Raw genomic sequence first — 16,332 nt, 5'->3', positions numbered from 1 at the left:
GATTTTAGTATATTTAGGTGACAGAACTATTCTTGGGGGAACTAAAAGCAACTGGATTTCTCTTGAAAGTGAAAGTAGCTCATTCGTGTCTGACTCTTTGCAACCCCATGGACTATACAGTCCATGGAATTCGCCAGGCCAGAACACTGGAGTGGGTAGCCTTTCCCTTCTCCAGGGTATCTTCCCAACCCAGGGATCAAACCCAGGTCTCCTGCATTGCAGGCAGATTCTTTACCAGCTGAGCCACAAAGGAAGCCCAAGAATACTGGTGTGGGTAGCCTATCCCTTCTTCAGCAGATCTTCCCTATCCAGGAATCTAACCAGGGTCTCTTGCATTTCAGGTGAATTCTTTACCAACTGAGCTATCAGGGAAGCCCAGGATTTCTCTTACAAATTTCTAAAAAACAGAAATTGAAATATAGGCCAGAAAGACCTGACTGAGCCTAATTAGCTCAATCATGCAAGATGAAACCAAGGGGAAAAAGGGGGCAGTTTTAAAATTCTTACTGCCAGGAATGCTTCCTCAATCAAACCTTACAGATAGTAAGCCTTAGTCATCTGAGCAAGCAAACTTAATGTATTCCAACTGTTTTTGAATGCAGTATAATATAAACTTACTAGTTTATATTTTAACATCTGGTTTATAACTAACTTTGAAGCCATGATATCTCTAGATCTGCATGCTTATGTCTTCATACACGTTATACATATGAGGTATATATACTTTTAAAAAGTACTATCAAAATTAAATTTATAAAGAAGTCTATTTATTTTTAATATAAAGTGTTACATATAAAGAAACTGATGAAAATGACTTTCAGGTTCATGTGAACTGGGAAATATTCAATCTTAAAAGTTGATGCCTGGTATTACTGTTTAAGTTTATTGATATAATTAATAGAAGACTAATAATAGGTTAAGAGTCACCAAAAAATTAAAATTAATTTTCATTAAAAGTATTAGTTAATTTTAATTGAAATTAATTTTATTAAAATTAAAAATTAATACCTTATTGTGTATGTGTGTGCACATGCTCAGTCACTTAGTCATGTTCAGTTCTTTGTGACCCTGTGGACTGTAGCCCATAAGACTCCTTTGTGCATGGGATTTCTCAGAATCCTGGATTCTGAGAGTGGCTTTCCATTTCCTTGTCCAGGAGGTCTTTCTGACCCAGGGATCAAAGCTGAATCTCCTGTATCTCCTGTATTAGCAGGTAGATTCTTTAACACTGAGCCACCAGGAAAGCCCTTGTTGTCCTTAGGTTTATTAATAAGCAAGACCTTACTAAATCTGATGAAACTTTAAAGTAAATGTAAATGAGATAAGAACTTTGGGAAAAATTCTTTAAAATGACTATGTTTAGAAATGTTTACTTAAAGTGACCTTTCCAGATATTTGGTAACTTAAAGTTTGAGAATTGTGTTAATCTAAGTAGTGGAAGTTATTAAATAGCTAAAAGATACTGAGACATTGATTACTAAATAAAGCAACTAAAGGTACTTAGGACTATTAATGAAAATATTTAGTGTCACCCCGAGATGTCTTCTATAAGAAAACAAATGTTTTTAGAAATTATCATTTGTGTTTATACCCACCGAACTATAAAACGCCAGTGTAAAAGACAGCTCATAATTGCTTCTTAGTTTTTACTAAACTTAAGTTTTTAAAGAGTTAAGGATTCTAATTTAAGTGTCTAATTAAAGCTATTAGGAATGATACAGTAACATTTCAAGTTACAGTGAGAAGTAGAATGTGTGTTTTCAATAAAGAATGTGTGAGGAATAGAATTATAGTTTATTGAGGAAATGGAAAGAATGAGCTATTTTATTTTATTTGGATAGAAAATGAGAGACAGGATACAGAAATGGATACAGAAACTTGTGAGAGATTATAGAAAGGAACCCCAGGGAGGAAAAAAGTTTTATGCATAGTCAGGATTAACTAAATTTAGATTGAAGTTAACTAAATGGATTGTGTTAGGTGAGCTAGTGGAAGACTGAAATCTAATTTATCACTGTTAGAAGTGCTCCTTTTAGATTAAAAAAATATCAGTTTCTGTGCACTTAAGTGATCTCTATTTGTTTTCCTTTAATCGTTTTGTGACTTTGGTTAAATAAGTATTATTTCAGTTTCCTGTGATCTCCTTGTGGTTTAAAACCTTTTTGATGTTTCCAAATATCAAAATCTAACTAAAACACTTTTAGCCTCCAGCTGACTCTGGGATGCTTCAAACAAATATTTTTGAGATATCTCTGAGAAGATTATTAAGCTAAGTTTATTTGAAATTTTTAATTCAGAAATATTGTCAAATGATTAAAGGTAAATTTCTAGGTTAAAATGTATGGATAAATGCCATTAATATAGACATCCCCAAATTTTATATGGAATCCCTAACATCCTGATTTAATTCCAGTGATTATCCTAAAATGTTTTATGTTACAGAAATATCCCTTTCCTGCTAATTGCATTATAGTCATATGTTTAACTATGCTATTTCAATTTTTGTCTTTTATAGACTATCATAATTTTACACTGTTTTTACAAAATGAGGATTTTCATGAGGACTCATATAAATAACCCATTTAAACAAATATAAATTTCTAGAGCAGCGGTCCTAAGATGGCAGAGGAATAGGACAGGGAGAAGACTTTCTCTCCCACAAATTCACTGAAAGAACATTTAGACGCTGAGCAAATTCCACAAAACAACTTCTGAATGCTGACAGAGGATATCAGACACACAGAAAGGCAGCCCGAAGTCTTCAAAAGGAGGTAGGACAAAATATGAAAGATAAAAAGAGAGACAAAAGAGGTAGGGATGGAGATCCATCCCGGAAGGGAGTCTTAAAAAAGAGAGAAGTTTCCAAACACCAGGAAACACTCTCTCCGGTGGGTCAGTGGCGAGCCTTGGAATCGCAGAGGGCAAAATAAACGGGAAGAAAAATGAATAAATAATTAAACCCCACAGTTTACGTACCTAATAGCAACTCCCAGAGGGCATACAGCGCAGACGCGCACATCCCCAACTAGCAAGTGGGGGCTGGGCAGGGAGGGGGGGCTACACTGCTTTGGATAAAGACTGGGCCTGAATGCCCCGAGGGCATTCTGAGGGAACTAGATTGAGACAGCAACCTAGACAATGGGATAGCTTTCCTGCGAAAAGCCTTAACCTAAGACACTGCCAGGCCCACTCACAGAACAAAGGACTGAGCAGAGCAAGCCTGCTGCGGACCAGGCCATCCCCTGCAGGAGACAGGCAGGCGAGGGCAGCCAGAGCCAGAAGGGTGCAATCGTGGCCCCACAGAGGCATCATATAACCAAACCGCAAACAGACCTCGCTGCTAACCAGGACTTCTTGGGACTCTGGAAGGTCGACACCGGCCAAGAGGGTCGCAGCCAGAGATCAGCATGGCACACCTGGGAAGCTGTGCCCATTGTACACCCAGAAAACCAAGCAGCTGGGACGGTGGAAGGGAAAAAGGCACAGCCCCCCACCGCGCTAGCCAAAAACCTGGTCACAGGAGCTGCTTGGACCTGGGAAGGACACAAAACCCAGGCTCAACCAAATCTGCACCTTTGCGAAGTACCTGGGAACCAGAACCCGAGTGGCTTAGGCTCGGGAAGTATAGGTAACACCAGGGGCCACTTCAGACAGTTCCCTGCAGTGCAACCTAGAGCCTGAACAGTGTAGACTGGGGAAAGCACACACGCCATGAATGGGGCAAACCCAGTGTGGCTGAAAAATTGTGAGCACACGCCAGTGAGATTTGTTTGTAGTGTTCCTCTCTCCCCACAGCATGACTGAAAAAGTGAGACTAAAAAAAAAAGTAACCACCACCACCCTCCTTGTGTAAGGGCAGAAATTAGACACTGAAGAGACCAGTAAACAGAAGAAGCTAAAATAAACAGAGGAAATCGCTTTGGAAGTGACAGATGAAACAGATTAAAGCCCTGTAGTTAGCACCGACTACATAGGAAGGAATGGAATTCCAGTTGAGCTATTTCAAATCCTGAAAGATGATGCTGTGAAAGTGCTGCACTCGATATGCCAGCAAATCTGGAAAACTCAGCAGTGGCAACAGAACTGGAAAAGGTCAGTTTTCTTTCCAATCCCAAAGAAAGGCAATGCCAAAGAATGCTCGAACTACCACACAATTACACTCATCTCACATGCTAGTAAAGTAATGCTCAAAATTCTCCAAGCCAGGCTTCAGCAATATGTAAACCGTGAACTTCCAGATGTTCAAGCTGGTTTTAGAAAAGGCAGAGGAACCAGAGATCAAATTGCTAACATCCGCTGGATCGTCGAAAAAGCAAGAGAGTTCCAGAAAAACCATCTATTTTTGCTTTATTGACTATGTCAAAGCCTTTCACTGTATGGATCACAATAAACTGTGGAAAATTCTGAAAGAGATGGGCATACCAGACAATCTGACCTGTCTCTTGAGAAACCTGTGTGCAGGTCAGGAAGCAACAGTTAGAACTGGACATGGAACAACAGACTGGTTCCAAATACAAAAAGGAGTACATCAAGACTATATATTGTCACCCTGTTTGTTTAACTTATATGCAGAGTACATCATGAGAAACGCTGGGCTGGAAGAAACACAAGCTGGAATCAAGATTGCCAGGAGAAATATCAATAAGCTCAGATATGCAGATGACACCACTCTTATGGCAGAAAGTGAAGAAGAACTAAAGAGCCTCTTGATGAAAGTGAAAGAGGAGAGTGAAAAAGTTGGCTTAAAGCTCAACGTTCAGAAAACTAAGATCATGGCATCTGGTCCCATCACTTCATGGGAAATAGATGGGGAAACAGTGGAAACCATTTCAGACTTTATTTTTGGGGGGCTTCAAAATCACTGCAGATGATGATTGCAGCCATGAAATTAAAAGACGCTTACTCCTTGGCAGGAAGGTTATGACCGGCCTAGATAGCATATTTAAAAGCAGAAACATTACTTTGCCAAAAAAGGTCCATCTACTCAAGGCTATGGCTTTTCCAGTAGTCATGTATGGATGTGAGAGTTGGATGGTGAAGAAAGCTGAGCACCGCAGAGTTCATGCTTTTGAACTGTGGTGTTGGAGAAGATTCTCGAGAGTCCCTTGGACTGCAAGATGATACAACCAGTCCATCCTAAAGGAGATCAGTCCTGGGTATTCATTGGAAGGACTGATGCTGAAGCTGAAATTCCAATACTTTGGCCATCTCATGCAAAGAGTTGACTCACTGGAAAAGACCCTAATGCTGGGAAGGATTGGGGGCAGGAGGAGAAGGGGACGACAGAGGATGAGATGGCTGAATGGCATCACCGACTCGATGGACATGGGTTTGGGTAGACTCTGGGGGTTGATGATGGACAGGGAAGCCTGGAGTGCTGTGATTCATGGGGTCGCAAAGAGTTGGACACGACTGAGTGACTGAACTGAAATGAACTGAACTGAACATAGGAAGGGACCTAGAGACCTTGAGAAGTACAAGCTAGACCAAGGAACTATCTGAAAATAAACTTACCCCACACTGTCCGTAACAGCTCCAGAGAGTGTCCTAGATATATTTTTAGTATTATCATTTTTTTTTAATTTTTAAAACTTTTTTATATTTTTTTTAATTTTATTTTATTTTCTTATTTTATTTTTATTTTTAAATCCCCTATTACTCCTTCCATTTTCATTTTTATAACTTACTATCACCTTGCAAAAATAAAAGACCCTATTTTTATTTATATATATTTTTACATTTATTTTTTAAGACCTTATTTTTAAAGCAAACATCATATATATATATATTTTATAATTTTTGTGACTCTGGTGTTTTTTTTCTTCTTTTTTCTTATTTACTTTTTTTTTCTCTTTTTGTTTTCTCTTTTTTTAATATGGTATTTTTGAGAACCTAACCTCTACTCTAGATTTTTAATCTTTGCTTTTTAGTATTTGTTATCAACTTTGTATCTTCAAGAACCCAATCTTCAGCACCTATTTTTACTTGGGAACGAGATCACTGGCTTGATTGCTCTCTCCCCTTTTTAACTCTCCTTTTTTTCCACCAGATCACCTCCATCTTCCCACTCCCCCTTTCCTTCTCAACCCAACTCTGTGAATCTCTTTGTGTGTTCCGGGCTGTGGAGAACACTTAGAGAACTGATTACTGGCTGAATCTGTCTCCCCTTTTGATTCCCCCTTTTCTCCCCCTGGCAACCTCTGTCTCCTTCCTCCCTCTTCTCTTCCTTGTTTAACTCCGTGAACATCTCGGAGAGATCCAGACGGCGGAGAGCTCATAGGGAAGTGATTACTGGCTAGCTTGCTCTCTCCCCATTTGATTCCCCTCTTCTCCTCCTGGCCACCTCTATCTCTCTCCTCCCTCTTCTCTTCTCCGTGTAACTCTGTGAACTTCTCCGGGTGTCCCTCATTGTGGAGAAACTTTTCATCATTAACCTAGATGTTTTATCATTGGTGCTGTATAGATAGAGAAGTCTTGAGGCTACTGTAATTATAAGACTGAAAACCAGAGACAGGAGACTTAAGTACAAATCCTGAGAACACCAGATAACTCCTGAATCAAGGAAGAATAAAACAATAGGAGCTCATCAAACACCTCCATACCTACACTGTAACCAAGCACCACACAAGGGCCAATAAGTTCCAGAGTAAGATATACCACACAAATTCTCCAGCAACACAGGAACATAGCCCTGAGCTTCAATATACAGGCTGCCCAAAATCACACCAAATCCACTGACATCTCAAAACTCATTACTGGGCACTTCATTGCACTCCATAGAGAAGAAATCAAGCTCTACCCACCAGAACACCGACACAAGCTTCCCCAACCAGGAAACCTGGACAAACCACCCATCTAACCCAACCGGAGTGAGGAACCTCCACAAAAAAGAGGAACCACAAACTGCCAAAAAACAGAAAGGCCACCCCAATCACAGCAATATAAACAAGATGAAATGGTAGAGAAATACCCAGCAGGTAAAGAACAGGATAAATGCCCTTTAAATCAAATAAAAGAGGAAGAGATAGGGAATCTACCTGATAAAGAATTCTGAATATTGATAGTGAAAATGATCCAAAATCTGGAAATCAAATTGGAGTTACAGATAAATAACCTGGAGACAAGGATCGAGAAGATGCAAGAAAGGTTTAACAAGGACTGAGAAGAAATAAAAAAGAGTCAAAATATAATGAATAATGCAATAAATGAGATCAAATACACTCTGGAGGGAACCAACAGTAGAATAACAGAGGCAGAAGATAGGATAAGTGAGGTAGAAGATAGAATGGTAGAATAAATGAAACAGAGGAGAAAAGAAAAAAGAATTAAAAGAAATGAGGACAACTTCAGAGACCTCTGGGACAATGTTAAAGGCACCAACATTCGAATCATAGGAGTCCCAGAAGAAGAAGACAAAAAGAAAGACCATGAGAAAATACTCGAGGAGATAATAGTTGAAAACTTCCCTAATGTGAGGAAGGAAATAAGCACCCAAGTCCAAGAAACCCAGAGAGTCCCAAACAGAATAAACGCAAGGCAAAACACCCCAAGACACATAATAATCAAATTAACAAAAGGTCAAACACAAAGAACAAATATTAAAAGCAGCAAGGGAAAAACAACAAATAACACACAAGGGGATTTCTATAAGGATAACAGCTGATCATTCAATAGAAACTCTTCAGGCCAGAAGGGAATCGCAGGATATACTTAAAGTGATGAAAGAAAATAATCTACAGCCCAGATTACTGTATCCTGCAAGAATCTCATTCAAATACGAAGGAGAAATCAAAAGCTTTACAGGGAAGCAAAAGCTCAGAGAATTCAGCACCACCAAACCAGCTCTCCAACAAATGCTAAAGGATCTTATCTAGAGGGGAAACATAGAAAGGGTGTATAATCTCGAAGCCAAGAAAATAAAGTAAATGGAAACAGGATCATATTTATCAATAATTACCTTAAATGTAAATGGGTTGAATGCCCCAACCAGAAGACAAAAACTGGCTGAATGGATACAAAAACAAGACCCCTATATATATTGCCTACAAGAGACCCACCTCAAAACAAAGGACACATACGTACTGGAAGTGAAGGGCTGGAAGAAGATATTTCATGCAAATAGAGACCAAAAGAAAGCAGGAGCAGCAATACTGATATCAGACAAAATAGACTTTAAAACAAAGGTGGTGAAAAGAGACAAAGATGGACACTACATAATGATCAAAGGATCAATCCAAGAAGATATAACAATTATAAATATATATGCACCCAACATAGGAGCACCACAATATGTAAGGCAAATACTAACAAGTATGAAAGGGGAAATTTGCAATAATACAATAATAGTGGGATACTTTAATACCCCACTGACACCTATAGACAGATCAACTAAACAGAAAATTAACAAGGAAACACAAACTTTAAATGATACAATAGTCCAGTTAGACCTAATTGGTATCTATAGGTCATTTCACCCCCAAACAATGAATTTCATCTTTTTCTCAAGCACACACGGAACCTTCTCCAGAATAGATCACACCCTGGGCCATAAATCTAGTCTTGGTAAATTCAAAACAAGTGAAATCATCCTAATCATCTTTTCTGACCACAATGCAGTAAGATTAGATGTCAATTACAGGAGAAAAACTATTAAAAACTCCAACATATGGCGGCTGAACAACACACTGCTAAATAACCAAAAAATCACAAAAGAAACAACAAATCAAAAAAGAAATCTGCATAGAAATGAATGAAAATGAAAACACAACAACCCAAAACCTATGGGACACTGTAAAATCAGTGCTAAGGGGAAGATTCATAGCAATACAGGCTCACCTCAAGAAATAAGAAAAAAGCCAAATAAATAACCTAACCCTACACCTAACGCAACTAGAAAAGGAAGAAATGAAGAACCCCAGGGTTAGTAGAAGGGAAAAAAATCTTAAAAATTAGGGCAGAAATAAATGCAAAAGAAACAAAAGAGACCATAGCAAAAATCAATGAAGCCTAAAGCTGGTTCTTTGAGAAGGTAAATCAAATTAACAAGCCATTAGCCAGACTAATCAAGAAACAAAGGGAGAAGAATCTAATCAACAAAATTAGAAATGAAAACGGAGAGATCACAACAGACAACACAGAAATACAAAGAATCATAAGAGACTGTTATCAGCAACTATACGCAAATAAGATGGACAACTTGGAAGAAATGGATAAATTCTTAGAAAAGAACGACTTCCCAAAACTGAACCAGGAAGAAATAGAAAATCTCAACATACACATCACAAGCACAGAAATTGAAACTAATCAGAAATCTTCCAGCAAACAAAAGCCTAGGACCAGATGACTTCACAGTTGAATTCTACCAAAAATTTAGAGAAGAGCTAACACCTATCCTACTCAAACTCTTCCAGAAAATTGCAGAGGAAGGTAAACTTCCAAACTCATTCTATGAGGCCACCATCACCCTAATACCAAAACCTGACAACGATGACAAAAAAAAGAAAACTACAGGCCAATATCACTGATGAACATAGAGGCAAAAATCCTTAACAAAATCCTAGCAAACAGAATTCAAAACATATTAAAAAGATCATACATCATGACCAAGTGGGTTTTATCCCACGGATGCAAGGATTTTTCAATATCCACAAGTTAATCAATGTAATACACCACGTAAACAAATTGAAATATAAAAAACCATATGATTCTTTCAATAGATGCAGAGAAAGCCTTTGACAAAATTCAACATCCATTTATGATAAAAACCCTCCAAAAAGCAGGAATAGAAGGAACATACCTCAACACAATAAAAGCTATATATGACAAACACAGCAAACATGATCCTAAATGGTGAAAAACTGAAAGCATTTCTTCTAAAGTCAGGAACAAGACAAGGGTGCCCACTCTCACCACTACTATTCAAGATAGTTTTAGAATTTTTGGCCACAGCAATCAGCAGAAAAAGAAATAAAAGGAGTCCAGATTGGAAAAGAAGAAGTAAAACTCTCACTGTTTGCAGATGACATGATCCTCTACATAGAAAACCCTAAAGACTCCATCAGAAAACTACTAGAGTTAATCAATGAATATAGCAAAGTTGAAGGATATAAAATTAACACACAGAAATCCCTTGCATTCCTACACACTAGCAACAAGAAAACAGAAAGAGAAATTAAGGAAACAATTCCATTCACCATCGCAATGAAAAGAATGAAATACTTAGGAATATATCTACCTAAAGAAACAAAAGACCTACATATAGAAAGCTATAAAACACTGGTGAAAGAAATCAAAGAGGGCAGAAATAGATGGAGAAATATACCGTGTTTGTGGATCGGAAGAATAAATATAGTGAAAATGAGTAAATTACCTAAAGCAATCTATAGATTCAATGCAATCCCTATCAAGCTACCAACGGTATTCTCCAGAGAACTAGAACAAATAATTTCACAATTTGTATGGAAATACAAAAAACCTCAAACTGCCAAGGCAATCTTGAGAAAGAAGACTGGAACTGGAGGAATCAACCTGCCTGACTTCAGGCTCTACTACAAATCCACAGTCATGAAGACAGTATGGTACTGGCACAAGGACAGAAATATAGATCAATGGAACAAAATAGAAAGCCCAGAGATAAATCAATGCAACTATGGACACCTTATCTTTGACAAAGGAGGCAAGAATATACAGTGGAGAAAAGACAATCTCTTTAACAAGTGGTACTGGGAAAACTGGTCAACCACTTGCAAAAGAATGAAACTAGAACACTTTCTAACATCATTAACAAAAATAAACTCAAAATGGATTAAAGATCTAAACGTAAGATCAGAAACTATAAAACTCCTAGAGGAAAACATAGGCAAAACACTCTCTGATATAAACCCACAGCAAGATCCTCTATGACCCACCACGCAGAATATTGGAAATAAAAGCAAAAATAAACAAGTGGGACCTAATTAAAATTAAAAGCTTTTGCACAACAAAGGAAACTATAAGCAAGGTGAAAAGACAGCCTTCAGAATGGGAGAAAATTATAGCAAATGATGCAATGGACAAAGAATTAATCTCAAAAATATACAAGCAACTCCTGCAGCTCAATTCCAAAAAAATAAAAGACCCAATCAAAAAGTGGGCCAAAGAACTAAACAGACATTTCTCCAAAGAAGACACACAGATGGCTAACAAACACATGAAAAGATGGTCAACATCACTCATTATCAGAGAAATGCAAATCAAAACCACAACGAGGTACCATTTCACGCCCATCAGAATGGCTGCTATCCAAAAGTCCACAAACAATAAATGCTGGAGAGGGTGTGGAGAAAAGGGAACCCTCTTACACTGTTGGTGGGAATGCAAACTAGTACAGCCACTATGGAGAACAGTGTGGAGATTCCTCAATAAACTGGAAATAGAACTGCCATATGACCCAGCAATCCCACTGCTGGGCATACACACTGAGGAAACCAGAATTGAAAGAGACATGTGTACTCCAATGTTCATCGCAGCACTGTTTATAATAGCCAGGACATGGAAGCAGCCTAGATGTCCATCAGCAGTCAAATGGATAAGGAAGCTGTGGTACATATACTCGATGGAATATTACTCAGCCATTAAAAAGAAGACATTCGAATCAGTTCTAATGAGGTGGATGAAACTGGAGCCTATTATACAGAGGGAAGTAAGACAGAAAGAAGAACACCAATGCGGTATACTAACACATATATATGGTATTTAGTTAATCGGTAAAGATAACCCTGTATGCAAGACATAAAAAGAGACACAGATAAATAGAACAGTATTATGGACTCTATGGGAGAGGGCAAGGGCGGGATGATATGGCAGAATGGCATTGAAGCATGTAACTTATATGTGAAATGAAACGCCAGTCCAGGTTCGATGCATGATACAGGGCGCTCAGGGCTGCTGCACCAGGATGACCTGGAGGGATTGAATGGGGAGGGAGGTAAGAGGGAGGTTCTGGCAGGGGAACACATGTACACCCATGGTGGATTTATGTCAATGTATGGCAAAACAAATACAATATTTTAAAGTTAAAAACTAGATAAATAAACTAATTTAAACAAATATAAATTTCTAAAAGCCTTTAGATAATGTCACTGAACTGATAACAAATGACAAGCTGTAATGGAAAATCTGATTACTTCATGCAAGTCAACAGGAATCAATTACACGGGACTGAATGAACTGATACATATGACTTATGACTTTGACTTTGGAAAACATACAAACTTGAATCTGTTTTCCAGTAAAGCATTTTCTCTTATGCTGTGACCTACAACAAGTTGATAAAGTATCCATTTGTAAACAAAGATGAAACATTTACCTTTTTCTCTGCCTGATTCTGCTAGAATTTAGCCTCTCTATCTAGCTCCCCAATGGACTTGATGGCTTACTACAACTAAATTACAACTAGTTATACTAATAAACATTTTAATTTATTATTTTTTCCCAAATTACTGATGATTTTGTGTCTCTACTACGCTATTTGACTTTGTCAATATTACGAGCTACATTACTGATATCTGCCTATTTTATGATTGTTGTATCTTACAGTGTATAAATAGGACTCCGACAAATGTAATGATGACTACACAAGTTGAAGCAATTGATCAGATATGCAGTGTGATATAAAATCAATAATTGTAATAGTGTGATTCTAGGTACAGGAAGAAGCAACTAGGGAAATATCTCCTGGATCATAATTCAGTTCAGTTCATTTGCTCAGTCGTGTTGAACTTTTGTGACCCTATGAACTGCAGCAGGCCAGGCCTCCCTGTCCATCACCAACTGCTGGAGTTTACCCAAACATATCAATTGAGTCGGTGATCCCATCCAACCATCTCATCCTCTGTCGTCCCCTTCTCCAACTGCCCTCAATCTTTCCCAGCATTGGGGTCTTTTCAAATGAGTCAGTTCTTTGCATCAAGTGTCCAGAGTATTGGAGTTTCAGCTTTAGCATCAGTCCTCCCAATGAACACCCAGGACTGATCTCCTTTAGGATGGACTGGTTGGATCTCCTTGCAGTCCAAGGGACTCTCAAGAGTCTTCTCCAACACCACAGTTCAAAACCATCAATTCTTCAGTGCTCAGCTTCCTTTATAGTCCAATTCTCGCATCCATATAAGACGACTGGAACAACCATAGCCTTCACTAGACAGACCTTTGTTGGCAAAGTAATGTCTCTGCTTTTTAATATGCTGTCTAGGTTGGTCATAACTTTCCTTCCAAGGAGTAAGCGTCTTTTAATTTCATGGCTGCAAATACCATCTGCAGTGATTTTGGAGCCCCTCAAAGTAAAGTCAGCCACTGTTTCCACTGTTTCCCCATCTATTTTCCATGAAGTAATGGGACCAGATGCTATGATCTTAGTTTTCTGAATCTCGAGCTTTAAGCCAACATTTTCACCCTCCTCTCACTTTCATCAAGAGGCTCTTTAGTTCTTTTTTCACTTTCTTCCATAAATATGGTGTCGTCTGTGTAACTGAGGTTATTGATGTTTCTCCTGGCAATCTTGATTCCAGCTTCTGCTTCATCCAGCCCAGCTTTTATCATGATGTACTCTGCATATAAACTAAATAAGCAAGGTGACAATATACAGCCTGGACTTAATCCTTTCCCTATTTGGAAGCAGTCTGTTGTTCCATGTCCAGTTCTAACTGTTGCTTCCTGACTTGAGCATAGATTTCTCAAGAGGCAGGTTACACAGTCTGGTATTCCCATCTCTTTCAGAATTTTCAACAATTTATTGTGATCCACACAGTCAAAGGCTTTGACATAGTCATTAAAGCAGAAATAGATGTTTTTCTGGAACTCTCTTGCTCTTTTGACGATCCAGCGGATGTTGGTAATTTTATCCCTGGTTCCTCTGCCTTTTCTCAAACCAGCTGGAACATCTGGACGTTCACAGTTCACGTACTGAAGCCTAGGTTGGAGAATTTTGAGCATTACTTTACTAGTGTGTGAAATGAATGCAATTGTGCAGCAGTTTGAGTATTCTTTGGCATTGCCTTTCTTTCAGATTGGAATGAAAACTGACCTTTTCCAGTCCTGTGGCCACTGCTGAGTTTTCAAAATTTGCTGGTATACTGAGTGCAGCACTTTCACAGCATCATCTTTTAGGATTTGAAATACCTCAAGAGGAATTCCATCACCTCCACTAGCTTTATTCATAGTGATGCTTCCTAAGGCCCACTTGACTTCACCATTCCAGGATGTCTGGCTCTAGTGATCATACCATCGTGATTATCTGGGTCATGAAGATATTTTTGTCCAGTTTTTCTGTGGATTCTTGCCACCTCCTCTTAATGTCTTCTGCTTCTGTCAGGTCCATACCATTTCTGTCCTTTATTAAGCTCATTTTTGCATGAAGTGTTCCCTTGGTGTTTCTAATTTTCTTGAAGAGATCGCTAGTCTTTCCCATTCTATTGCATTCCTCTACTTCTTTTCATTGATCACTGAGGAAGGCTTTCTTATCCCTCCTTGCTATTTGTTGGAACACTGCATTCAAATGGGTATATCTTTCCTTTTCTTCTTTGTTCTTCATTTCTCTTCTTTTCACAGCTATTCATAAGGCCTCCTCAGACAGCCATTTTGCTTTTTTTCATTTCTTTTTCTTGGGGATGGTTTTGCTCCCTGTCTCCTGTACAATGTAATGAACCTCCATCCATAGTTGATCAGACATTCTGTCTATGAGATCTAGTCTCCTACATCTATTTCTCACTTCCACTGTATAATCATAAAGGATTTGATTTTTGTCATACATGAGTGGTTTAGTGGGTTTTCCAACTTTCTTCAATTTAAGTCTGAATTTGGCAGTAAGGAGTTCATGATCTGCGCCACAGTCAGCTCCCGGTCTTGTTTTTTCTGACTGTATAGAGCTTCTCCATCTTTGGCTGCAAAGAATATAATCAATCTGATTTCAATGTTTACCATCTGGTGATGTCCATGTGTAGAGTCTTATCTTGTGTTGTTGGAAGATGGTGTTTGCTATGACCAGTGCATTCTCTTGGCAAAACTCTATTAGCCTTTGCCCTGCTTCATTCTGTATTCCAAGGCCAAATTTGCCTGTTACACTAGGTGTTTCTTGACTTCCTACTTTTGCATTCCAGTCCCTTATAATGAAAAGGACATCTTTTTCGTGTGTTAGTTCTAGAAGGTCTTGTAGGTCTTCATTGAACTGTTCAACTTCAGCTTCTTCAGCGTTACTAGTCAGGGCATAGACTTGGGTTGCCATGATACTGAATGGTTTGCCTTAGAAACGAACAGAGATCATTCTGTCATTTTTGAGACTGCATCCAAGTATTGTATTTCAGACTCTTTGAAATGCAGTATGATGGCTACTCCTTTCTTCTAAAGGATTCCTGTCCACAGTAGTAGATATAATGGTCATCTGAGTTAAATTCACCCATTTCAGTCCATCTTAGTTTGCTGATTGCTAGAATATCGACATTCACTTTTCCATCTCCTTTTTGACCACTTCCAATTTACCTTGATTCATGGACCTAACATTCCAGGTTCCTATGCAATATTCCTTTTCCCAGCATCGGGCCTTATTTCTATCACCAGTCACATCCACAGCTGGGTGTTGTTTTTGTTTTGGCTTCCTCCCTTCATTCTTCTGAAGTTATTTCTCCACTGACCTCCAGTAGCATATTGGGCACCTACTGACCTGGGGAGTTCATCTTTCAGTGTCCTATCTTTTTGCTTTTTCATACTATTCATGGGGTTCTCAAGACACGAATACTGAAGTGGTTTGCCATTCCCTTTTCCAGTGGACGACATTCTGTCAGAATAGATTAGACTATAGATGATCCAGAGAATCTTATTATCTATTAATAGGCCTAACCCAGTAGTTAGAACCTGGAACAGCATATCAATGAGAGCTTTTGCTTTATCTGGGAAGAGTCTCCCAGTGCCTTGGGACAAAAAATGATCATGGAGTGTCTCCTAAATATTGGCTGAATTTTTGACCTTAGGGAGGGACTGAGAAATGTAGTATTTCCTGCCCTATCAATAAACAAGGATGTCCTAGTCATAAGCTCTTCCATCCCTACAAATTTGAATTAATGAGCTCTAAGGGCACTCAGGAAGGAGAACAATACCTAAGACCTAGCAGCCATAAGATTGAAATCACTCCCTATTTTGAGCCCAAGGGAGCTTGGTATGTGAAAATCACAGGATATTGAGATATGAAAAGAATGATTTCAGTGAGCTTCAACTCTTGTATCTTTCCATACATAGAAAATTGTTAAATTCCTTAATTTGGGATATCTAGTTCCCTTTAGTTAACAATAATTTTTTTGATGTTCA

The sequence above is a fragment of the Giraffa tippelskirchi genome, chromosome 3 (assembly GCF_054371585.1).
Source record: "Giraffa tippelskirchi isolate mGirTip1 chromosome 3, T2T-mGirTip1v1.2.pri, whole genome shotgun sequence".
NCBI lineage: Eukaryota > Metazoa > Chordata > Mammalia > Artiodactyla > Giraffidae > Giraffa > Giraffa tippelskirchi.
The sequence above is the reverse complement of the archived record's forward strand: the minus strand, read 5'-3'. Positions refer to the sequence as shown.